The sequence below is a fragment of the Salmo trutta genome, chromosome 24 (genome assembly GCF_901001165.1).
Source record: "Salmo trutta chromosome 24, fSalTru1.1, whole genome shotgun sequence".
NCBI classification, from domain to species: Eukaryota; Metazoa; Chordata; class Actinopteri; order Salmoniformes; family Salmonidae; genus Salmo; species Salmo trutta.
Window position 1 is genome coordinate 49,911,975 of NC_042980.1, and position 25,881 is coordinate 49,937,855.

The 25,881-nt window shown below is 46.3% G+C and overlaps 1 protein-coding gene across 3 annotated transcripts in view; it reads right to left on the minus strand.

Moving 5' to 3' along the window:
* Positions 1 to 25,881, minus strand: part of LOC115161458 (protein FAM126B) — a 161,408-nt gene that overhangs the window by 104,581 nt on the left and 30,946 nt on the right. For all 3 annotated transcript variants that reach the window (XM_029712448.1, XM_029712449.1, XM_029712450.1), the window contains exon 2: positions 626 to 708. The gene's annotated coding sequence lies outside the window, so the exon portion shown is untranslated. The remainder of the gene's footprint in view (positions 1 to 625; positions 709 to 25,881) is intronic.

Below are 25,881 nucleotides of genomic sequence, written 5' to 3' on the forward strand. Positions count from 1 at the left end.
AGAAGGACAATAGTTCAATGTATTTGAGAAATATTTTCAGCTCTGTCCCTTTCGATAACCACGAGCCTCAATATAAAAAAGGGAAAAATGCCATCCTCTGATCCAGTGTTACCGTCATAAAATACCGATTTACTTCTTATCCCTAGCGCAAATACAAGTGTCTGTCCGGAGCTCACTGGCGTTGGAAACGGAGGGCCCAGAACAGTTAATAAGCTACTGGCCAGACCTAGTTGATACAATGTTTCAAGTTCTTTGCAGACGGGATAGATAACAGTTTAATTTCAATTATAATAACATCTTCGTATCTCAAAATATAGGCGATTTTGTTAAAACACACAGGGTGTGTCTGGTCAATTTTTAAACATGTATTCTTTCAAATCGATTAATCGAAAGAACAGCCCACTCTAGGTCGATGAAGATTTAAAGAAAATTGGGTCGGGGACAACTCTAGTGCCCCCTACTGAAGCTATGGGACAGTGAAGAAATCAGTACAACATAGGCCCCCAAAACAGACTAACAGAGAAAGATCATTGGACACATGACTGAGACAAAGTTTTTTTTTTTTTTTTTTTACTGAGTGGAGTGAGATAAAAACATCAGGCTGGCCCTTCACCCCTGACCTCACCTCACTCTTCCAGAGTTCAGATGTCCACCAGGTGAAAAAGCTGGGTGTCCGTGATGTCACTCATCTGTTGCTCGCTCAGTCACCTAGAAAATGAGAGAACGATCAGTCAGGTTGGTTGGTATTGAGAGGATCTATGGTGTAACTGGACGCCAGTTCTGGTCTAGTAAAGCTAGTTAACAGGAAGTATTCCAAAAGCATGGAAATCTGTATCTGTGCTGCCACTCCATCAGGGTGGAGATACAAATGAACTTCCCAACTATCGCCCCATTTCAAGACTACCTTGTTCAGCTAAGATTCTTGAATCCTCGGTTAATGTACAACTTTGTTCCTTTATCTGATAATTGTAATTCTTAATATAAACCAATCAGGGTTTAGGCCTGGGCATAGTACTACCATAGCAACCACGCTAGTTGTTAATGATCTTGTCAATGCCTTGGATGCTAAAAAGAGCTGTGCTGCCTTGTTTATTGACCTGTCAAAGGTGTTCAACACTGTTGATCATTCTGTTTTGCTGAAGAAATTATCAAGAGTTGGCCTGGGATATAGAGCCTGTTTATGGTTTCAGAATTATCTCAGTGACAGAACTCAGGCCATCTGGATAGATGGGTTTAAATCTGAATTTCTTGTTCCATATTGGGTCCATTATTGTTCATCTTGTATATTAATGACAGGAAACACTGTTAATACTTGTAACATTAATCTCTATGCAGATGACAGGTTTGTATTCCTGTGCTGCCTCAGTGCAGCAGGCCATTCGTGAACTTCAGCATGACTTTGATTCAGTTCAGAAATCACTTACAGATCTTTAGTGTTAAATACAAGTTAAACCAAGCTCATGCTGTTCTCTAGGTCATGAAATGTTGACCCTGAAGACCTGCATATCTGTGCTATAAATGGATCCAAAATTGAACTTGTTTCCCAATGTAAGTACCTGGGTGTCTGGACTGATGACAAGTTGTCCTTCATAACGCATATAGAACATCTGACTAAGAAGCTAAGATCCAAGATTGTTTTTTTTATATCGATATAAATCATGCCTCACTATTACAAATATGAGAAAGACTGTTCAACATTTCTCCCTGTATTGGATTTCGGTGATATTGTTTACATGCATGCGGAAACCCATAAACTAAAGTCTACCATTCAGCAATATGTTTTACCACAGGGGACAATTTTAGGACTCATCATTGTAGTCTGTATAAAATGTGGGATGGACCTCTATGTAAGAAGAAATCTGCTTTTATTTATTTACAAAGCAATCTGACAGAAACTCCCTCGATGTGTAACATCATTAACTAAGATAAGAACCATAAGTTACCAAACCCGTTCACAGAAATGGATAACACCAGAGATCCCTCCAGTCTCCACAGATTTGGGAAAATCTGCATTTTGTTTTTTTGACCCTAAATTGTGGAACAATCTGCAGAGTTCACTGCAGTTAGATGTGCTGGTGACACAGGAAGTTTACATTATTGATTGAGGACCTCTATGTAGTTGAATGGGATTGCTTTTATTAAATATGTTTATTTTTGTTTATTGTGCTGAATTACATTGTTTTATACACATGTATGTTGTTATTGTAATGTGTACAGGGCTCTCTTGTAAGAGATTTTTAATCTCAATATGACTCCTTGTTTAAATAAAAAATACCCACAAACCCCTTTGCTGCTATAACAGCCTCCACTCTTCTGGGAAGGCTTTCCACTAGATGTTGGATCATTGCTGCTATAACAGCCTCCACTCTTCTGGGAAGGCTTTCCACTAAATGTTGGAACATTACTGCAAGGACTTGCTTCCATTCAGCCACAAGAGCATTAGTGAGGTCGGGCACAGGTGTTGGGTGATTAGGCCTGTCTCGCAGTCGGTGTTCCAATCCATCCCAAAGGTGTTTGATGGGGTTGAGGCCAGGGCTCTGTGCAGGCCAGTCAAGTTCTTCCTCACCGACCTCAAGCCATTTCTGTATGAAAGGGGGAATCGTCATGCTGAAACAGGAAAGGGCCTTCCCCAAACTGCTTTGGCAACAGCTAATGGGGATCCATAATAAATACAAACTGTTGCCACAAAGTTGGAAGCACAGAATCATCTAGAATGTCATTGTATGCTGTAGTGTTAAGATTTACCTTCAATGGAACTACAGGACCTAGCCCTTAACCATGAAAAACATCCCCAGACCATTATTCCTCCACCACACTTTACAGTTGGCAGTACGCAGTCGGGCAGGTAACGTTATCCTGGCATCCACTAAACCCAGATTTGTCTGTTGGACTGCCAGATGGTGAAGCGTGATTCATCACTCCAGAGAACACGTTTCCACTGCTCCAGAGTACAATGGCGGTGAGCTTTACACCACTCCAGTCGACGCTTCGCATTGTGATCTTAGGTTTGTGTGCAGCTGCTCGGCCATGGAAACCTATTTCATGAAGCCCCCCTGACGAACAGTTCATGTGCTGACGTTGCTTCCAGAGGCAGTTTGGAATTTGGTAGTGAGTGTTGCAACCGAGGACAGACGATGTTTACTCACTACGTGCTTCAGCGGTCCTGTTCTGCGAGCTTGTGTGGCCTACCACTTCACGGCTGAGCCGTTGCTGCTCCTAGACATTTCCACTTCACAATAACAGCACGTACATTTGAACGGGGCAGCTTTAGCAGGGCAGAAAATTGATGAATTGGCTTGTTGGAATGGTGGCATCCTATGACGGTGCCAAGTTGAAAAATCACTGAGCTCTTCAGTAAGGGCATTCTACTGACAATGTTTTCTAGATTGCTTGGCTGTGTACTCAATTTCATACACCTGTCAGCAACGGGTGTGGCTGAAATAGCCGAAATAGCCACTCATTTTTTCCGTGTGTCCACATGCTTTGTATACATAGTGTAGGTGGACTCAACCCTCCTTCAGTCACAACAGACCAGACCCAGACTCCCTCTGCTGCACAGGCAGGATAACAGGACATAACAGGACATAACAGGACATAACAGGAGGGGGAAGCAGGGTGATTGTAACTGCTGTGTGTAGTGTATTGTCTATGTAGTGGCGTGGAGTGGGCTGGAAGTACAATTGAAAATATAGGCTATATATTTCTTGGCCTGATATATTGTTCGCTGCAGAGAGTAGACTCCTACACAAACTAAAGTCTCTGACAGTCAGTGACATCACAAACAGATCCACTCAGCCTTGAGCAGCACGTCGACAGACTAGTCCTTCTACTGGACAGAGAACATGCTAAATCAAATACAAACCGCCACAGGCGCCGAATATAACAGGTGTAGACTTTACTAAGAAATGCTGAATTAAAGAGCCCTTTCCCAACAATACAGAGTACGGGGGGAAACAGTATAACAATAACGAGGCTATATACAAGCGTACCGGTACTGAGTCTATGTGCAGGGGAATAAGGTAGTTGAGGTAATCTGTACATGTAGGTAGGGCTGTGAACTGAGTCCATGTGCAGGGGAATAATGAGGTAATCTGTACATGTAGGTAGGGCTGTGAACTGAGTCCATGTGCAGGGGAATAATGAGGTAATCTGTACATGTAGGTAGGGCTGTGAACTGAGTCCATGTGCAGGGGAATAATGAGGTAATCTGTACATGTAGGTAGGGCTGTGAACTGAGTCCATGTGCAGGGGAATAATGAGGTAATCTGTACATGTAGGTAGGGCTGTGAACTGAGTACATGTGCAGGGGAATAATGAGGTAATCTGTACATGTAGGTAGGGCTGTGAACTGAGTACATGTGCAGGGGAATAATGAGGTAATCTGTACATGTAGGTAGGGCTGTGAACCGAGTCTATGTGCAGGGGAATAATGAGGTAATCTGTACATGTAGGTAGGGCTGTGAACTGAGTACATGTGCAGGGGAATAATGAGGTAATCTGTACATGTAGGTAAGGCTGTGAACTGAGTCCATGTGCAGGGGAATAATGAGGTAATCTGTACATGTAGGTAGGGCTGTGAACTGAGTCAATATGCAGGGGAATAAGGTAGTTGAGGTAATCTGTACATGTAGGTAGGGCTGTGAACTGAGTCAATGTGCAGGGGAATAATGAGGTAATCTGTACATGTAGGTAGGGCTGTGAACTGAGTCAATGTGCAGGGGAATAATGAGGTAATCTGTACATGTAGGTAGGGCTGTGAACTGAGTCAATGTGCAGGGGAATAATGAGGTTATCTGTACATGTAGGTAGGGCTGTGAACTGAGTCCATGTGCAGGGGAATAATGAGGTAATCTGTACATGTAGGTAGGGCTGTGAACTGAATACATGTGCTGGGGAATAAGATAGTTGAGGTAATCTGTACATGTAGGTAGGGCTGTGAAGGTGATTGGATAACAGTGACGTTATGGATGAAGACGGTCACGAAAATAAAATGACCATCAAACCCGTTTGAATAGGCCTTTTTTATTTAATAAAATTATGTGTGGGGGCGTAGAAGCGCTAGCCTATAGGCCAGGGATTATTAAACATTTAGCCTTAAATAAATTCTGCGTTTTCCTGGGACCGAAGCTTATGAAAGCAGGCAATAGTTTATCCCCCTCATCAATCTACAAGGTACATCCCTCTCCCTCCCTCCCTCTCCTGCCCTCCTTCTCTCCCCTGCTGTCCCTCCCTCCCTCCCCTGCTGTCCCTCCCTCCCTCCCTCTCCTGTCCCTCCCTCCCCTGTCCCTCCCTCCCTCTCCTGTCCCTCCCTCCCTCCCTCCCTCTCCTGTCCCTCCCTCCCTCCCTCTCCCTCCTGTCCCTCCCTCCCTCCCTCTCCCGTCCCTCCATCCCTCCCGCCGTCCCTATCCTGCTGTCCCTCCCTCCCTCTCCTGCTGTCCCTCCCTCCCTCCCGCCCTCTCCTGCCCTCCCTCCCTCCCTCCCTCTCCTGCCCTCCCTCCCGCACTCCCTCCCGCCCTCTCCTGCCCTCCCTCCCTCCCTCTCCTGCCCTCCCTCTCCTGCCCTGCCGTCCCTCCCTCCCTCTCCTGCCCTGCCGTCCCTCCCTCCCTCTCCTGCCCTGCCGTCCCTCCCTCCCTCTCCTGCCCTGCCGTCCCTCCCTCTCCTGCCGTCCCTCCCTCCCTCTCCTGCCCTGCCGTCCCTCCCTCCCTCCCTCTCCTGCCCTCCCGTCCCTCCCTCCCTCTCCTGCCCTCCCCCGTCCCTCCATCCCTCCCGCCGTCCCTCTCCTGCTGTCCCTCCCTCCCTCTCCTGCTGTCCCTCCCTCCCGCCCTCTCCTGCCCTCCCTCTCCTGCCCTCCTTCCCTCCCTCTCCTGCCCTCCCTCCCGCCCTCTCCTGCCCTCCCTCCCTCCCTCCCTCCCTCCCTCTCCTGCCCTCCCTCTCCTGCCCTGCCGTCCCTCCCTCCCTCTCCTGCCCTGCCGTCCCTCCCTCCCTCCCTCTCCTGCCCTCCCGTCCCTCCCTCCCTCTCCTGCCCTCCCCCGTCCCTCCATCCCTCCCGCCGTCCCTCTCCTGCTGTCCCTCCCTCCCTCCCGCCCTCTCCTGCCCTCCCTCCCTCCCTCTCCTGCCCTCCTTCCCTCCCTCTCCTGCCCTCCCTCCCGCCCTCTCCTGCCCTCCCTCCCTCCCTCTCCTGCCCTGCCGTCCCTCCCTCCCTCTCCTGCCGTCCCTCCCTCCCTCCCTCTCCTGCCCTGCCGTCCCTCCCTCTCCTGCCGTCCCTCCCTCCCTCCCTCTCCTGCCCTCCCGTCCCTCCCTCCCTCCCTCTCCTGCCCTCCCGTCCCTCCCTCTCTCTCCTGCCCTCCCTCCCCTGCCCTCCCTCTCCTGCCCTCCCCTGCCCTCCCTCCCCTGCCCTCCCTCCCTCCCTCTCCTGCTGTCCCTCCCTCCCTCTCCTGCTGTCCCTCCCTCCCCTGCTGTCCCTCCCTCCCTCCCCTGCTGTCCCTCCCTCGCTGTCCCTCCCTCCCTCTCCTGCCCTCCCTCCCGCCCGCCCTCACTCCCGCCCTCCCTCACTATCCTGCCCGCCCTCCCTCACTCACTCACTCTCCTGCCCGCCCTCCCTCACTCTCCTGCCCGCCCTCCCTCACTCACTCTCCTGCCCGCCCTCCCTCACTCACTCTCCTGCCCGCCCTCCCTCACTCACTCTCCTGCCCGCCCTCCCTCCCTCCCTCCCTCCAGATAACACATAGTACATTTTAATTCAATCCATTTTAGAATAAGGCCGTAACGTAACAAAATTTGGGAAAAGTCATGGGGTCTGAATACTTTCCAAATGCACCTCAGATACACCACTGAGTATTAGTGTAAAGTACTTAAGTACAAATACTTTAACCTGTTGGGGTTAGGGGGCAGTATTTGCACGGCCGGATAAAAAACGTACCCGATTTAATCTGGTTACTACTCCTGCCCAGTAACTAGAATATGCATATAATTATTGGCTTTGGATAGAAAACACCCTAAAGTTTCTAAAACTGTTTGAATGGTGTCTGTGAGTATAACAGAACTCATATGGCAGGCAAAAAACAGAAAATCCCTTACAGGAAGTGCCCTCTCTGACCATTCCTTGGGCTTCTTGGCTCTGTTTATTGAAAACTTAGGATCTTTGCTGTAACGTGACACTTCCTACGGCTCCCATAGGCTCTCAGAACCCGGGAAAAAGCTGAATGACGTAATTCCAGCCCTTGGCTGAAAAACATTTGCGCGTTTGGATAGTGGTCTATCAGAGGACCATCAGACTGAGGCTCGTGCACGAGGGGATCCCATGTTTTTATTTTCTCTCTCTTTGAACGTAAACACGCTTTCCCGGTCGGAATATTATCACTTTTTTACGAGAAAAATGGCATAAAAATTGATTTTAAACAGCGGTTGACATGCTTCGAAGTACGGTAATGGAATATTTAGAATTTTTTTGTCACGAAACGCGTCGGGCGCGTAACCCTTATTTACCCTTTCGGATAGTGTCTTGAACGCACGAACAAAATGCCGCTATTTGGATATAACTATGGATTATTTGGGACCAAACCAACATTTGTTATTGAAGTAGAAGTCCTGGGAGTGCATTCTGACGAAGAACAGCAAAGGTAATAACATTCTTCTTAAGGTAAATCTGACTTTGGTGAGGGCTAAACTTGCTGGGTGTCTAAATAGCTAGCCCTGTGATGCCGGGCTATCTACTTAGAATATTGCAAAATGTGCTTTCACCGAAAAGCTATTTTAAAATCGGACATAGCGAGTGCATAGAGGAGTTCTGTATCTATAATTCTTAAAATAATTATGTTTTTTGTGAACGTTTATCGTGAGTAATTTAGTAAATTCACCGGAAGTTTGCGGGGGATATGCTAGTTCTGAACGTCACATGCTAATGTAAAAAGCTGGTTTTTGATATAAATATGAACTTGATTGAACAAAACATGCATGTATTGTATAACATAATGTCCTAAGATTGTCATCTGATGAAGATCATCAAAGGTTAGTGCTGCATTTAGCTGTGGTTTGGGTTTATGTGACATTATATGCTAGCTTGAAAAATGGGTGTCTGATTATTTCTGGCTGGGTACTCTGCTGACATAATCTAATGTTTTGCTTTTGTTGTAAAGCCTTTTTGAAATCGGACAGTGTGGTTAGATTAACGAGAGTCTTGTCTTTAAAATGGTGTAAAATAGTCATATGTTTGAGAAATTGAAGTAATAGCATTTCTAAGGTATTTGAATAACGCGCCACAGGATTCCACTGGCTGTTACGTAGGTGGGACGAAATCGTCCCACTGGCCCTAGAGAAGTTAAAGAACTAAAGTAGTTTTTGGGATATCTGTACTTTACGAATATGATTTTTGACAGTTTTTACTTCACTAAATTCCTAAAGAAAATAATGTACTTTTTACTCCATACATTTATCCAGACACCCAGAAGTACTTGTTACATTGTGAATGCTTAGCAGCACAGGAAAATGGTCCAATCACGCACTTATCAAGAGAACATCCCTTGTCATTCCTACTGCCTCTGATCTGGAGGACTCACTAAACAGAGAACATCCCTGGTCGTCCCTACTGCCTCGCACTGCTAAAGTTAACTCTCTCTCCTCTGCTCTCATCCTTCTAGACCTATCGGCTGCCTTTGATACTGTGAACCATCAGATCCTCCTCTCCACCCTCTCTGAGTTGGGCATCTCCGGCGCGGCCCACGCTTGGATTGCGTCCTACCTGACAGGTCGCTCCTACCAGGTGGCGTGGCGAGAATCTGTCTCCGCACCACGTGCTCTCACCACTGGTGTCCCCCAGGGCTCTGTTCTAGGCCCTCTCCTATTCTCGCTATACACCAAGTCACTTGGCTCTGTCATATCCTCACATGGTCTCTCCTATCATTGCTATGCAGACGACACACAATTAATCTTCTCCTTTCCCCCTTCTGATAACCAGGTGGCGAATCGCATCTCTGCATGCCTGGCAGACATATCAGTGTGGATGACGGATCACCACCTCAAGCTGAACCTCGGCAAGACGGAGCTGCTCTTCCTCCCGGGGAAGGACTGCCCGTTCCATGACCTCGCCATCACGGTTGACAACTCCATTGTGTCCTCCTCCCAGAGTGCTAAGAACCTTGGCGTGACCCTGGACAACACCCTGTCGTTCTCCACTAACATCAAGGTGGTGACCCGATCCTGTAGGTTCATGCTCTACAACATTCGCAGAGTACGACCCTGCCTCACACAGGAAGCGGCGCAGGTCCTAATCCAGGCACTTGTCATCTCCCGTCTGGATTACTGCAACTCGCTGTTGGCTGGACTCCCCTGCCTGTGCCATTAAACCCCTACAACTCATCCAGAAAGCCGCAGCCCGTCTGGTGTTCAACCTTCCCAAGTTCTCTCACGTCACCCCGCTCTCTCCACTGGCTTCCAGTTGAAGCTCGCATCCGCTACAAGACCATGGTGCTTGCCTACGGAGCTGTGAGGGGAACGGCACCTCCGTACCTTCAGGCTCTGATCAGGCCCTACACCCAAACAAGGGCACTGCGTTCATCCACCTCTGGCCTGCTCGCCTCCCTACCTCTGAGGAAGCACAGTTCCCGCTCAGCCCAGTCAAAACTGTTCGCTGCTCTGGCACCCCAATGGTGGAACAAGCTCCCTCACGACGCCAGGACAGTGGAGTCAATCACCACCTTCCGAAGACACCTGAAACCCCACCTCTTTAAGGAATACCTAGGATAGGATAAAGTAATCCTTCTAACCCCCCCCCCTTAAAAGATTTAGATGCACTATTGTAAAGTGGTTGTTCCACTGGATATCATAAGGTGAATGCACCAATTTGTAAGTCGCTCTGGATAAGAGCGTCTGCTAAATGACTTAAATGTAAAATGTAAATGATCTGGAGGACTCACTAAACAGAGAACATCCCTGGTCATCCCTACTGCCTCTGATCTGGAGGACTCACTAAACAGAGAACATCCCTGGTCATCCCTACTGCCTCTGATCTGGAGGACTCACTAAACAGAGAACATCCCTGGTCATCCCTACTGCCTCTGATCTGGAGGACTCACTAAACAGAGAACATCCCTGGTCATCCCTACTGCCTCTGATCTGGAGGACTCACTAAACAGAGAACATCCCTGGTCATCCCTACTGCCTCTTGAAATTATTTATACTTTTACTTTTGATACTTAAGTATATTTGAAACCAAATCTTACTCAAGTACTGTTTTACTGGATGGCATTCCCTTGAGTCATTTTCTATTAAGGTATCGTGACTTTTACTCAAGTATGACTATTGGACACTTTTTCCACCACTGCCTACTCATACATTACTGCTGCAGTGCTGGTTGTAGCGCTGAGTGGAAATAGGAAGAATGTGCATTTTATGTCTTATAAAAGTGTAGAATACAAAGTGTTAACTAAGAACTTAAACATGAACTCACTCAACAAAAGAGCAGCACTTTACTGTATTCATTCACAATCTCTCCCCAGTCATGGTTTTAAACCTATCAACTTCTCTGTAGCTTTCTTTGATGCCCGCTACGTTACTGCAGACACGGTCATCCGAGCCATCCCATTGAACGTCATTAAGGCCTACCGCTGGCCAATCGCATGCTTCTCACTGTGGGCTGAAAATTCTACGGGTCATTCTCGGGGGCTGAGCGGCAGTCTCGGGGCTACAGCACGCAGCTTAGAGGGAACAATGCCATGGACATAACTACGTTGTATGATATATACAGTAAATAGCAAAGGGATATAGGAGATTGACTTTATTGAAATAGGGTGCAGGCCAGGCAGCAGGCTGTTAGCCAGCCTGCCAGCTTAGTAGAGTCTGCCACTAGCACAGTCAGCGTAGTCAGCTCAGCTTTCCCCATTAAGACCGTGTAGGTTGGGCAAAATTAAAAATGGCGGTGTTCGCTTTAGTAATCTCACTAGTATAAAGACCTCCTCCATTCCTGCCATTATTGAAAGAGATGGTGATACCTCACATCTCAAAATAGGACTACTTAATGTTAGATCCCTCACTTCCAAGGCAGTTATAGTCAATGAACTAATCACTGATCATAATCTTCTTGATGTGATTGGCCTGACTGAAACATGGCTTAAGCCTGATGCATTTACTGTGTTAAATGAGGCCTCACCCCCTGGTTACACTAGTTACCATACCCCCCGTGCATCCGGCAAAGGCGGAGGTGTTGCTAACATCTACGATAGCAAATTTCAATTTACAAAAAAAAAAAAAACAATGACGTTTTCGTCTTTTGAGCTTCTAGTCATGAAATATATGCAGCCTACTCACTCACTTTTTATAGCTACTGTTTACAGGCCTCCTGGGCCATATGCAGTGTTCCTCACTGAGTTCCCTGAATTCCTATCGGATCTTGTAGTCATAGCAGATAATATTCTAATTTTTGGTGACTAACATTCACATGGAAAAGTCCACAGACCCACTCCAAAAGGCTTTCGGAGCCATCATCGACTCAGTGGGTTTTGTCCAACATGTCTCTGGACCTACTCACTGCCACAGTCATACTCTGGACCTAGTTTTGTCCCATGGAATCAATGTTGTGGATCTTAATGTTTTTCCTCATAATCCTGGATTATCGGACCACCATTTTATTGCGTTTACAATTGCAACAAATAATCTGCTCAGACCCCAACCAAAGAGCATTAAAAGTCGTGCTATAAATTCTCAGACAACCCAAAGATTCCTTGATGCCCTTCCAGACTCCCTCTGCCTACCCAAGGACGTCAGAGGACAAAAATCAGTTAACCACCTAACCGAGGAACTCAATTTAACCTTGCGCAATACCCTAGATGCAGTTGCACCCCTAAAAATTAAAAACATCTGTCATAAGAAACTAGCTCCCTGGTATACAGAAAGTACACGAGCTCTGAAGCAAGCTTCCAGAAAATTGGAACGGAAATGGGGCCACACCAAACTGGAAGTCTTCCGACTAGCTTGGAAAGACAGTACCGTGCAGTATCGAAGAGCCCTCACTGCTGCTCGATCATCCTATTTTTCCAACTTAATTGAAGAAAATAAGAACAATCCGAAATTTATTTTTGATACTGTCGCAAAGCTAACTAAAAAAGCAGCATTCGCAAATGGAGGATGGCTTTCAGTTCAGCAGTAATACATTTATGAACTTCTTTGAGGAAAAGATCATGATCATTAGAAAGCAAATTACGGACTCCTCTTTAAATCTGGGTATTCCTCCAAAGCTCCATTGTCCTGAGTCTGCACAACTCTGCCAGGACCTAGGATCAAGGGAGATACTAAAGTGTTTTAGTACTATACCACTTGACACAATGATGAAAATAATCATGGCCTCCAAACCCTCAAGCTGCATACTGGACCCTATTCCAACTAAACTACTGAAAGAGCTGCTTCCTGTGCTTGGCCCTCCTATGTTGAACATAATAAACGGCTCTCTATCCACCGGATGTGTACCAAGCTCACTAAAAGTGGCAGTAATAAAGCCTCTCTTGAAAAAGCCGAATCTTGACCCAGAAATTATAAAAAAATATCGGCCTATATCGAATCTTCCAATCCTCTCAAAAAAAATTGAAAAAGCTGTTGCACAGAAACTCACTGCCTTCCTGAAGACAAACAATGTATACGAAACGCTTCAGTCTGGTTTTAGACCCCATCATAGCACTGAGACTGCACTTGTGAATGTGGTAAATGACCTTTTAATGACGTCAGACCGAGGCTCTGCATCTGTCCTCGTGCTCCTAGATCTTAGTGCTGCTTTTGATACCATCGATCACCACATTCTTTTGGAGAGATTGGAAACCCAAATTGGTCTACATGGACAAGTTCTGGCCTGGTTTAGATCTTATCTGTCGGAAAGATATCAGTTTGTCTCTGTGAATGGTTTGTCCTCTGACAAATCAATTGTAAATTTCGGTGTTCCTCAAGGTTCCATTTTAGGACCACTATTGTTTTCACTATACATTTTACCTCTTGGGGATGTCATTCGAAAACATAATGTTAAATTTCACTGCTATGCGGACGACACACAGCTGTACATTTCAATGAAACATGGTGAAGCCCCAAAATTGCCCTCGCTAGAAGCCTGTGTTTCAGACATAAGGAAGTGGATGGCTGCAAACTCTCTACTTTTAAACTCGGACAAAACAGAGATGCTTGTTCTAGGTCCCAAGAAACAAAGAGATCTTCTGTTGAATCTGACAATTAATCTGGATGGTTGTACAGTCGTCTCAAATAAAACTGTGAAGGACCTCGGCGTTACTCTGGACCCTGATCTCTCTTTTGAAGAACATATCAAGACTGCTTCAAGGACAGCTTTTTTCCATCTACGTAACATTAAAAAAATCAGAAACTTTATGTCCAAAAATGACGCAGAAAAATTACTCCATGCTTTTGTTACTTCTAGGCTGGACTACTGCAATGCTCTACTTTCCGGCTACCCGGATAAAGCACTAAACAAACTTTAGTTAGTGCTAAATACGGCTGCTAGAATCCTGACTAGAACCAAAAAATTTGATCATATTACTCCAGTGCTAGCCTCCCTACACTGGCTTCCTGTTAAGGCAAGGGCTGATTTCAAGGTTTTACTGCTAACCTACAAAGCATTACATGGGCTTGCTCCTACCTATCGTTCCGATTTGGTCCTGCCGTACATACCTACACGTACGCTACGGTCACAAGCCGCAGGCCTCCTAATTGTCCCTACGCTACGGTCACAAGACGCAGGCCTCCTAATTGTCCCTAGAATTTCTAAGCAAACAGCTGGAGGTAGGGCTTTCTCCTATAGAGCTCCATTTTTATGGAATGGTCTGCCTACCCATGTGAGAGACGCAGACTCAGTCTCAACCTTTAAGTCTTTACTGAAGACTTATCTCTTCAGTAGGTCCTATGATTAAGTATAGTCTGGCCCAGGAGTGTGAAGGTGAACGGAAAGGCTGGAGCAACGAACCGCCCTTGCTGTCTTTGCCTTGCCGGTTCCCCTCTTTCCACTGGGATTCTCTGCCTCTAACCCTATTACAGGGGCTGAGTCACTGACTTACTGGTGTTCTTCCATGCCGTCCATGGGAAGGGTGCGTCACTTGAGTGGGTTGAGTCACTGACGTGGTCTTACTGTCTGGGTTGGCGCCCCCCCCCTTGGGTTGTGCCATGGCGGAGATTTTTGTGGGCTATACTCGGCCTTGTCGTCGGACGGTAAGTTGGTGGTTGAAGACATCCCTCTAGTGGTGTGGGGGCTGTGCTTTGGCAAAGTGGGTGGGGTTATATCCTGCCTGTTTGGCCCTGTCCGGGGGTATCATCGGATGGGGCCACAGTGTCTTCTGATCCCTCCTGTCTCAGCCTCCAGTATTTATGCTGCAGTAGTTTATGTGTCGGGGGGCTAGGGTCAGTCTGTTACATCTGGAGTATTCTCTTGTCTTATCCGGTGTCCTGTGTGAATTTAAATATGCTCTCTCTAATTCTCTCTTTCTCTCGGAGGACCTGAGCCCTAGGACCATGCCTCGGGACTACCTGGCATGATGACTCCTTGCTGTCCCCAGTCCACCTGGCCATGCTGCTGCTCCAGTTTCAAATGTTCTGCCTGCGGCTACGGAACCCTGACCTGTTCACCGGACGTGCTTGTTGCACCCTCGACAACTACTATGATTATTATTAATATTTGACCATGCTGGTCATTTATGAACATTTTAACATCTTGACCATGTTCTGTTATAATATCCACCCGGCACAGCCAGAAGAGGACTGGCCACCCCTCATAGCCTGGTTCCTCTCTAGGTTTCTTCCTAGGTTTTTGGCCTTTCTAGGGAGTTTTTCCTGGAAGTTTTTCCTAGCCACCGTGCTTCTTTCACATGCATTGCTTGCTGTTTGGGGTTTTAGGCTGGGTTTCTGTACAGCACTTTGAGATTTCAGCTGATATACGAAGGGCTATATAAATAAATTTGATTTGATTTGATTAAGTCATTTAGACACCTTTTGTAAAATAGTCAACAAGCTGTTCGGACATCAATCAAAGGACATTAAATACCCTATGTGCCCGACTCCGTGGCTGGCTATAGGCCTACGAAACACGTAAAATAAGAATAAATTAATGTGCCAACAAAACAATAAGGAAGTGGATTTGAACTCGTTACCACTTACATGGACATGTAAATCACTCACATGGACATGTAAATCACTCATAGGAGATGAAGTGTCTCCCTCCTCCATGAAATTACATTTGACCGCAGCCAACCAATCTCTGGTCCAACAGTACTACATACAGAACCTGGTCCAACTAGTGACAGTACTACATACAGAACCTGGTCCAACCTGGTCCAAACAATGAGAGTACTAACTACAGAACCTGGTCCAACTAGAGACAGTCCTACATACAGAACCTGGTCCAACTAGAGACAGTACTACATACAGAACCTGGTCCAACCAGTGACAGTCCTACATACAGAACCTGGTCCAACCAGTACTACATACAGAACCTGGTCCAACCAGAGACAGTACTACATACAGAACCTGGTCCAACTAGTGACAGTACTACATACAGAACCTGGTCCAACTAGAGACAGTACTACATACAGAACCTGGTCCAACCAGTACTACATACAGAACCTGGTCCAACCTGAGACAGTACTACATACAGAACCTGGTCCAACTAGTGACAGTACTACATACAGAACCTGGTCCAACTAGAGACAGTACTACATACAGAACCTGGACCAACTAGTGACAGTACTACATACAGAACCTGGTCCAACCTGAGACAGTACTACATACAGAACCTGGTCCAACCAGTGACAGTCCTAAATACAGAACCTGGTCCAACTAGAGACAGTACTACATACAGAACCTGGTCCAACTAGTACTACATACAGAACCTGGTCCAAACAGAGACAGTACTACATACAGAACCTGGTCCAACTAGTGACAGTACTACATACAGAACCTGGTCCAACTAGTGACAGTACTACATACAGAACCTGGTCCAACTAGTGACAGTACTAAATACAGAACCTGGTCCTACTAGTGACAGTACTACATACAGAAACTGGTCCAAATAGAAACAGTACTACATACAGAACCTGGTCCTACCAGTGACAGTACTACATACAGAACCTGGTCCAAATAGAGACAGTACTAAATACAGAACCTGGTCCAACTAGAGACAGTACTACATACAGAACCTGGTCCTACAAGTGACAGTACTACATACAGAACCTGGTCCAACAGTACTACATACAGAACCTGGTCCAACCAGTGACAGTACTACATACAGAACCTGGTCCAACTAGTGACAGTACTACATACAGAACCTGGTCCTACCAGTGACAGTACTACATACAGAACCTGGTCCAACTAGGGACAGTACTACATACAGAACCTGGTCCAACCAGTGACAGTACTACATACAGAACCTGGTCCAACTAGGGACAGTACTAAATACAGAACCTGGTCCTACTAGTGACAGTACTACATACAGAACCTGGTCCAACCAGTGACAGTACTACATACAGAACCTGGTCCAACCAGAGACAGTACTACATACAGAACCTGGTCCAACAGTACTACATACAGAACCTGGTCCAACTAGGCCCAGTACTACATACAGAACCTGGTCCAACTAGACACAGTACTACATACAGAACCTGGTCCAACTAGTGCCAGTACTACATACAGAACCTGGTCCAACTAGTGCCAGTACTACATACAGAACCTGGTCCAACTAGAGACAGTACTACATACAGAACCTGGTCCAACCAGTGCCAGTACTACATACAGAACCTGGTCCAACCAGTGCCAGTACTACATACAGAACCTGGTCCAACCAGTGCCAGTACTACATACAGAACCTGGTCCAACCAGTGCTAGTACTACATACAGAACCTGGTCCAACCAGTGACAGTACTACATACAGAACCTGGTCCAACCAGAGACAGTACTACATACAGAACCTGGTCCAACCAGAGAGACAGTACTACATACAGAACCTGGTCCAACAGTACTACATACAGAACCTGGTCCAACCAGTACTACATACAGAACCTGGTCCAACAGTACTACATACAGAACCTGGTCCAACCAGTACTACATACAGAACCTGGTCCAACCAGTACTACATACAGAACCTGGTCCAACCTGAGACAGTACTACATACAGAACCTGGTCCAACTAGTGACAGTACTACATACAGAACCTGGTCCAACTAGTGACAGTACTACATACAGAACCTGGTCCAACCAGTGACAGTACTACATACAGAACCTGGTCCAAATAGTACTACATACAGAACCTGGTCCAACTAGAGACAGTACTACATACAGAACCTGGTCCAACTAGTACTACATACAGAACCTGGTCCAAACAGAGACAGTACTACATACAGAACCTGGTCCTACCAGTGACAGTACTACATACAGAACCTGGTCCAACTAAAGACAGTACTAAATACAGAACCTGGTCCTACTAGTGACAGTACTACATACAGAACCTGGTCCAAATAGAGACAGTACTAAATACAGAACCTGGTCCAACTAGAGACAGTACTACATACAGAACCTGGTCCAACAGTACTACATACAGAACCTGGTCCAACCAGTGACAGTACTACATACAGAACCTGGTCCAACCAGTGACAGTACTACATACAGAACCTGGTCCAAATAGAGACAGTACTAAATACAGAACCTGGTCCAACTAGAGACAGTACTACATACAGAACCTGGTCCAACAGTACTACATACAGAACCTGGTCCAACCAGTGACAGTACTACATACAGAACCTGGTCCTACCAGTGACAGTACTACATACAGAACCTGGTCCAACTAAAGACAGTACTAAATACAGAACCTGGTCCTACTAGTGACAGTACTACATACAGAACCTGGTCCAAATAGAAACAGTACTACATACAGAACCTGGTCCAAATAGAGACAGTACTAAATACAGAACCTGGTCCAACTAGAGACAGTACTACATACAGAACCTGGTCCAACAGTACTACATACAGAACCTGGTCCAACCAGTGACAGTACTACATACAGAACCTGGTCCAACCAGTGACAGTACTACATACAGAACCTGGTCCAAATAGAGACAGTACTAAATACAGAACCTGGTCCAACTAGAGACAGTACTACATACAGAACCTGGTCCAACAGTACTACATACAGAACCTGGTCCAACCAGTGACAGTACTACATACAGAACCTGGTCCAACCAGTGACAGTACTACATACAGAACCTGGTCCAAATAGAAACAGTACTACATACAGAACCTGGTCCAACCAGAGACAGTACTACATACAGAACCTGGTCCAACAGTACTACATACAGAACCTGGTCCAACAGTACTACATACAGAACCTGGTCCAACTAGGCCCAGTACTACATACAGAACCTGGTCCAACTAGTGCCAGTACTACATACAGAACCTGGTCCAACTAGTGCCAGTACTACATACAGAACCTGGTCCAACTAGAGACAGTACTACATACAGAACCTGGTCCAACCAGTGCCAGTACTACATACAGAACCTGGTCCAACCAGTGCCAGTACTACATACAGAACCTGGTCCAACCAGTGCCAGTACTACATACAGAACCTGGTCCAACCAGTGCCAGTACTACATAAAGAACCTGGTCCAACCAGTGCTAGTACTACATACAGAACCTGGTCCAACCAGTGACAGTACTACATACAGAACCTGGTCCAACCAGAGACAGTACTACATACAGAACCTGGTCCAACCAGAGACAGTACTACATACAGAACCTGGTCCAACAGTACTACATACAGAATCTGGTCCAACTAGTGCCAGTACTACATACAGAACCTGGTCCAACTAGAGACAGTACTACATACAGAACCTGGTCCAACTAGAGACAGTACTACATACAGAACCTGGTCCAACCAGTGCCAGTACTACATACAGAACCTGGTCCAACCAGTGCCAGTACTACATACACAACCTGGTCCAACCAGTGACAGTACTACATACAGAACCTGGTCCAACCAGAGACAGTACTACATACAGAACCTGGTCCAACAGTACTACATACAGAACCTGGTCCAACAAGTGCCAGTACTACATACAGAACCTGGTCCAACTAGTGCCAGTACTACATACAGAACCTGGTCCAACTAGTGCCAGTACTACATACAGAACCTGGTCCAACTAGTGCCAGTACTACATACAGAACCTGGTCCAACTAGTGCCAGTACTACATACAGAACCTGGTCCAACCAGTGCCAGTACTACATACAGAACCTGGTCCAACCAGTGCCAGTACTACATACAGAACCTGGTCCAACCAGTGCAGGTACTACATACAGAACCTGGTCCAACCAGTGCAGGTACTACATACAGAACCTGGTCCAACCAGTGACAGTACTACACACAGAACCTGGTCCAACTAGAGCCAGTACTACACACAGAACCTGGTCCAACTAGTGCCAGTACTACATACAGAACCTGGTCCAACCTGAGACAGTACTACATACAGAACCTGGTCCAACCAGTGCCAGTACTACATACAGAACCTGGTCCAACCAGTGCCAGTACTACATACAGAACCTGGTCCAACTAGAGACAGTACTACATACAGAACCTGGTCCAACCAGTGACTACATACAGAACCTGGTCCAACCACTGACTACATACAGAACCTGGTCCAACCAGAGACAGTACTACATACAGAACCTGGTCCAACAGTACTACATACAGAACCTGGTCCAACAGTACTACATACAGAACCTGGTCCAACCAGAGACAGTACTACATACAGAACCTGGTCCAACCAGTGACAGTACTACATACAGAACCTGGTCCAACCAGTGACAGTACTACATACAGAACCTGGTCCAACCAGTGACAGTACTACATACAGAACCTGGTCCAACCAGAGACAGTACTACATACAGAACCTGGTCCAACCAGAGACAGTACTACATACAGAACCTGGTCCAACAGTACTACATACAGAACCTGGTCCAACAGTACTACATACAGAACCTGGTCCAACTAGTGACAGTACTACATACAGAACCTGGTCCTACTAGTGACAGTACTACATACAGAACCTGGTCCTACTAGTGACAGTACTACATACAGAACCTGGTCCAACTAGAGACAGTACTACATACAGAACCTGGTCCTACTAGTGACAGTACTACGTACAGAACCTGGTCCAACCAGTGACAGTACTACATACAGAACCTGGTCCAACCAGTGCCAGTACTACATACAGAACCTGGTCCAACTAGAGACAGTACTACATACAGAACCTGGTCCAACCAGAGACAGTACTACATACAGAACCTGGTCCAACCAGTACTACATACAGAACCTGGTCCAACTAGAGACAGTACTACATACAGAACCTGGTCCAACCAGTACTACATACAGAACCTGGTCCAACTAGAGACAGTACTACATACAGAACCTGGTCCAACCAGTACTACATACAGAACCTGGTCCAACTAGAGACAGTACTACATACAGAACCTGGTCCAACTAGTGACAGTACCACACACAGAACCTGGTCCAACCTGGTCCAACGAGAGACAGTACTACATACAGAACCTGGTCCAACCAGTGACAGTACTACATACAGAACCTGGTCCAACTAGTGACAGTACTACATACAGAACCTGGTCCAACCAGTGACAGTACTACATACAGAACCTGGTCCAACTAGAGACAGTACTACATACAGAACCTGGTCCAACTAGAGACAGTACTACATACAGAACCTGGTCCAACTAGAGACAGTACTACATACAGAACCTGGTTCAACTAGAGACAGTACTACATACAGAACCTGGTCCAACTAGTGACAGTACCACACACAGAACCTGGTCCAACCAGTGACAGTACCACACACAGAACCTGGTCCAACCAGTGACAGTACTACATACAGAACCTGGTCCAACAGTACTACATACAGAGCCTGGTCCAACCAGTGACAGTACTACATACAGAACCTGGTCCAACTAGTGACAGTACTACATACAGAACCTGGTCCAACTAGTGACAGTACTACATACAGAACCTGGTCCAACTAGAGACAGTACTACATACAGAACCTGGTCCAACTAGTGACAGTACCACACACAGAACCTGGTCCAACCTGGTCCAACAAGAGACAGTACTACATACAGAACCTGGTCCAACCAGTGACAGTACTACATACAGAACCTGGTCCAACCAGTGACAGTACTACATACAGAACCTGGTCCAACCAGTGACAGTACTACATACAGAACCTGGTCCAACTAGAGACAGTACTACATACAGAACCTGGTCCAACTAGAGACAGTACTACATACAGAACCTGGTTCAACTAGAGACAGTACTACATACAGAACCTGGTCCAACTAGTGACAGTACCACACACAGAACCTGGTCCAACCAGTGACAGTACTACATACAGAACCTGGTCCAACTAGTGACAGTACTACATACAGAACCTGGTCCAACCAGAGACAGTACTACATACAGAACCTGGTCCAACAAGAGACAGTACTACATACAGAACCTGGTCCAACCAGAGACAGTACTACATACAGAACTTGGTCCAACAGTACTACATACAGAACCTGGTCCAACCAGTGACAGTACTACATACAGAACCTGGTCCAACTAGTGACAGTACTACATACAGAACCTGGTCCAACCAGTGACAGTACTACATACAGAACCTGGTCCAACTAGAGACAGTACTACATACAGAACCTGGTTCAACTAGTGACAGTACTACATACAGAACCTGGTCCAACTAGTGACAGTACTACATACAGAACCTGGTCCAACCAGTGACAGTACTACATACAGAACCTGGTCCAACTAGAGACAGTACTACATACAGAACCTGGTTCAACTAGTGACAGTACTACATACAGAACCTGGTCCAACTAGTGACAGTACTACATACAGATATTCCTTCCATGATGAACAGGAAGGAATTGGTTTCTGAGTCATTTTAAGCAGCAGAGAATGTAATTTAGAGATGAGATGAATAGACCAGTTTTGCCCCTAAGGGACTCCATATGCACACAAAGCAGAATGGAGTTGAAGTAAAAGGAAGTTACATTGTTTCTGGAGGTCTTGAAATGCACAGAAATAGTAGCCTTCAGTGATATAGTATGAATCCCTCTGTCAGAACATTGATGAAAAGAGCCACCTAGGTGGAGAGCGTGGTTGTGAAATACAACAGGTGTAGTAGACCTCACAGTGAAATGCCGAATACAACAGGTGTAGTAGACCTCACAGTGAAATGCCGACTACAACAGGTGTAGTAGACCTCACAGTGAAATGCCGACTACAACAGGTGTAGTAGACCTCACAGTGAAATGCCGACTACAACAGGTGTAGTAGACCTCACAGTGAAATGCCGACTACAACAGGTGTAGTAGACCTCACAGTGAAATGCCGACTACAACAGGTGTAGTAGACCTCACAGTGAAATGCCGACTACAATAGGTGTAGTTGACCTCACAGTGAAATGCCGACTACAACAGGTGTAGTAGACCTCACAGTGAAATGCCGACTACAACAGGTGTAGTAGACCTCACAGTGAAATGCCGACTACAACAGGTGTAGTAGACCTCACAGTGAAATGCCGAATACAACAGGTGTAGTAGACCTCACAGTGAAATGCCGAATACAACAGGTGTAGTAGACCTCACAGTGAAATGCCGAACACAACAGGTGTAGTAGACCTCACAGTGAAATGCCGAATACAACAGGTGTAGTAGACCTCACAGTGAAATGCCGAATACAACAGGTGTAGTAGACCTTAGTGAAATGCTTACTTACAAGCCCTTAAACAATGCAGTTAAGAAAATACCTAAAAAATTAAAACTAAGAAAAACATAATTAAAGAGCAGCAGTGGGGCTATATACACATGGTATTACGGTACTGAGTCAATGTGGCGGCTATATACAGGGTATTACGGTACTGAGTCAATGTGGAGGCTTTATACAGGGTATTACGGTACTGAGTCAATGTGGAGGCTCTATACAGGGTATTACGGTACAGAGTCAATGTGGAGGCTATATACAGTGGGTACAGGTACAGAGTCAATATGCGGTAGCTGAGAGAACAGTCTATGACTAGGTTGGCTGGAGTCTGACAATTTTTAGGGCCTTCCTCTGACACCGCCTGGTATAGAGGTCCTGGATGGCAGGAAGCTTGGCCCCAGTGATGTACTGGGCCGTATGCACAACTCTCTGTAGTGCCTTGCGGTCGGAGGCCGAGCTGTTGCCATACCAGGCAGTAATGCAACCAGTCAAGATGCTCTCGATGGTGCAGCTGTAAAATCTTTTGACGATCTGAGGACCCATGCCAAATCTTTTCAGTCTCCTGAGGGGGAATAGGCTTTGTTGTGCCCTCTTCACGACTGTCTTGGTGTGTTTTGACCATTCTAGTTTGTTGTTGATGTGGACACCAAGGAACTTGAAGCTCTCAACCTGCTCCGCTGCAGCCCCGTCGATGAGAATGGGGGTGTGCTCGGTCCTCTTTTTCCTGTAGTCCAATCATCTCCTTAGTCTCGATCACGTTGAAGGAGAGGTTGTTGTCCTGGCACCACATGGTCAGGTCTCTGACCTCCTCCCTATAGGCTGTCTCGTCGTTGTCGGTGATCAGGCCTACCACTGTTGTGTCATCGACAAATTTAATGACGGTGTTGGGGTCGTGCCTGGCCGTGCAGTCATGAGTGAACAGGGAGTACAGGAGGGGATGGAGCACACACCCCTGAGGGGCCCCCGTGTTGAGGATCAGTGTTGCAGCTGTGTTGTTACCTACCCTTACTACTCTCTTCCTAAAATTATCCGCCGCCATTGTTGCAACCCCTTTACCAGTCTGTTCAACCTCTTTCGTATCGTCAGATTCCTAAAGATTGGAAAGAGGCCGCAGTCATCCCCCTTTTCAAAGGGGGCGGCACAGTAGACCCAAACTGTTATAGACCTATATCCATCCTGCCCTGCCTTTCTAAAGTCAACAAAGTTAACAAACAGATCACAGACCATTTCGAATCCCACCGTACCTTCTCCACTATGCAATCTGGTTTCCGAGCTGGTCACGGTTGCACCTCAGCCACGCTCAAGGTCCTAAAAGATATCATAACCGCCATCAATAAAATACCGTACTGTGCATCTGTCTTCATTGACCTGGCCTAGGCTTTCGACTCTGTCAATCACTGTATTCTTATTGGCAGACAACAGCCTTGGTTTCTCTAATGACTGCCTCGCCTGGTTCACTAACTACTTTTAAGAGTTCAGTGTGTCAAATCGGAGGGCCTCTTGTCCGGATCTTTTGCAGTCTCTATGGGGGTGCCACAGGGTTCAATTCTCTGGCCGACTCTTTTCTCTGTAGACATCAATGATGATGCTTTTGCTGCTGGTGATTCTCTGATCCACCTACACGCAGACGACACCATTCTGTATACTTCTGGCCCTTCTTTGGACCCTTTTTTAGAATATGTGGAAAACTATAAATACCTAGGTGTCTCCTTCAAGATTTAATGGACCTTTTTCAAACAGGACCAAGGACACATTGGCTGTGTGTCCAAAATGACACTTTATTCCCTATATAGTGCACTACTCTTGGCCAGGAACAATGCACTATTTAGGGAACAGGGTGCCATTTCAGACGCAGCCATTGTGACAAATAGAGAATAAATGAACCAGGACTGTAAGTTACATGGCTCAGGGCGTGGCAAGACTTCCTGTCAGGCAGTTGCTGTAGCTACCAATTACCTGGAACAGCTCAGGGTGGGGCTGACTTCCTGTCAGGCAGTTGCTGTAGCTACCAATTACCTGGAAAAAGGGGTCTTCAGATGTGATACTTCTATTAGGTTTGATCCAGGCATCCCTCAGTAATACGCTCTCGCTCCTCTCTCCCTCCCTCTCTATAGCTCACTCTCTGTTCCCCCTATCTCTCCCTCTCTCTGTTTCTCTCCTCCCCCTCTCTCTCTCTTACATTCAGCCTATATAATGGATCATTTGCATCCATCTGTGTATGAAGTCTTTACATGTGAAAAGAGAGAGGCCCGAGGCCAGGGCTTTGTGGTCTGAATTATAATTGGTCTCTTCCATGCTGGTCTGTCCAAAAGGATCGTTGGTCTCTTCCATGCTGGTCTGTCCAAAAGGATCATCGGTCTCTTCCATGCTGTTCTGCTCTGTCCAAAAGGATCATCGGTCTCTTCCATGCTGTTCTGCTCTGTCCAAAAGGATCATCGGTCTCTTCCATGCTGTTCTGCTCTGTCCAGAAGGATCGTCGGTCTCTTCCATGCTGTTCTGGTCTGTCCAGAAGAATCGTCGGTCTCTTCCATGCTGTTCTGCTCTGTCCAGAAGGATCATGATTGCTTCGAACCATTGACACAATTTGGTCCTTGACATGATTACTGTACAAGCGTGTTGCTGGCGTGTAGCCTCAGCTAGTGTACAGTGGGGGGGAAAAGTTTTTGATCCCCTGCTGATTTTGTACGTTTGCCCACTTACAAAGAAATGATCAGTCTATAATTTTAATAGTAGGTTTATTTGAACAGTGAGAGATAGAATAACAACAACAAAAATCCAGAAAAACGCATGTCAAAAATGTTATAAAATAATTTGGGAGTGCTCCTGGTCTGACCAATCGGATATCCATGCGTCGAGATTGTTTTGATCACGTGGACTGGGATATGTTCCGGGTAGACTTGGAGAATAACATTGATGTATACACGGACATGGTGACTGAGTTCATCAGGAAGTGTATAGAGGATGTTGTTCCCACTGTGACTATAAAACCTACCCAAACCGGAAACCGTGGATAGGTGGCAACATTCGCGCTAAACTGCAAGCGCGAACCACCGCATTTAATCATGGCAAGTTGACTGGGAATATGACTGAATAC